The sequence below is a fragment of the Chrysochloris asiatica genome, unplaced genomic scaffold (assembly GCF_000296735.1).
Source record: "Chrysochloris asiatica unplaced genomic scaffold, ChrAsi1.0 scaffold00250, whole genome shotgun sequence".
Taxonomy (NCBI): domain Eukaryota; kingdom Metazoa; phylum Chordata; class Mammalia; order Afrosoricida; family Chrysochloridae; genus Chrysochloris; species Chrysochloris asiatica.
In genome coordinates, this window is record NW_006408768.1 from 622460 (window position 1) to 623515 (window position 1056).

Sequence of the window (1056 nt, forward strand, 5' to 3'; positions counted from 1 at the left end):
AAGATTTTATCTTATCTCAACATATGAAAATGTATTCATGATTATAATGACATATTTCCATTTTCTGCCATCTTTTCCTAAAATGTCTATTTGAGACAGTATGTTTTCTCCACTGGTACGTATGCAGTATAATATTATAAACAGCAAGAGTATTTTGAGCATATAGCTTATGGAAGAAGCTGATCGATAGATCCATGGTGAAACTTCAGCCATTAGAATGACAGAGCAAAGAAAGTTCTTATTTAAAATACATAATGAAAAATCATAGCCTAAGAAAATTTGTGGTGATATTAAACATTTCCCTTTGATGGGGATTCCATTAACAAATATATAGTGTTAGCTTCCAGAAGAAGATTTACAGATATACAAGTCACATATGAACTGTTTGTTCTTTCTCTTCCTTCCTTAATTATCTTTCATTTCTATTGTCTTTCCTGTAGCTTACTTCTGATTTGTTTTGGTCCCTGAATTTGTTAGTCTCTCTGACTCAAATGTGCTCACATCTTTTCCCTACTCAAACTAATGCCATTCCTCTTCTGTTTGTTGTTCCTGGCATAACACAATATGATTGTCTGATTCAAAATGGCCAATACCAGTCCAGTTCAGCTCATTAACTCCTAAGGTTGTAATGAACCTTCCTCGAATCCTGATGCAGCTTTCCTCATCATATAGTCCAGCTTCTCAGATTATTTTTTTTATCATACTGATTGACTATGATAAAAGCATAAAACCCTGCCACACACCTATCCTGATTTTAAACCATGTAATATTCCCTTGTTCCGTTGGAATGACTGCCGTGTTCAGTATGAGTACCAATTAAGTGTTCTGGAATTCCCCCATTCTTCACAATATTATCCATAGTGGAATGCCTTTCCATAATAAATAAAATGCAATTGAACATCTTTCTGGTATTTTCTGCTTTTATCCAAGTTTCATCTGAGGTCAGCAATGATAGCTCCTTTCCCTGTCCTCTTCTAAATCTGGCTTGAATTTTTGGCAGCTCCATGTCTATGTAATGTTACAGTGTTTTGAATTATCTTCAGTAAAATTTTGTTT

The 1056-nt window shown here is 34.2% G+C and overlaps 1 protein-coding gene across 1 annotated transcript in view; it reads left to right on the forward strand.

The window, feature by feature from the left end:
* FREM2 (FRAS1 related extracellular matrix protein 2) overlaps positions 1–1056 on the forward strand; it is a 288153-nt gene that overhangs the window by 77875 nt on the left and 209222 nt on the right. The window lies entirely within an intron of this gene.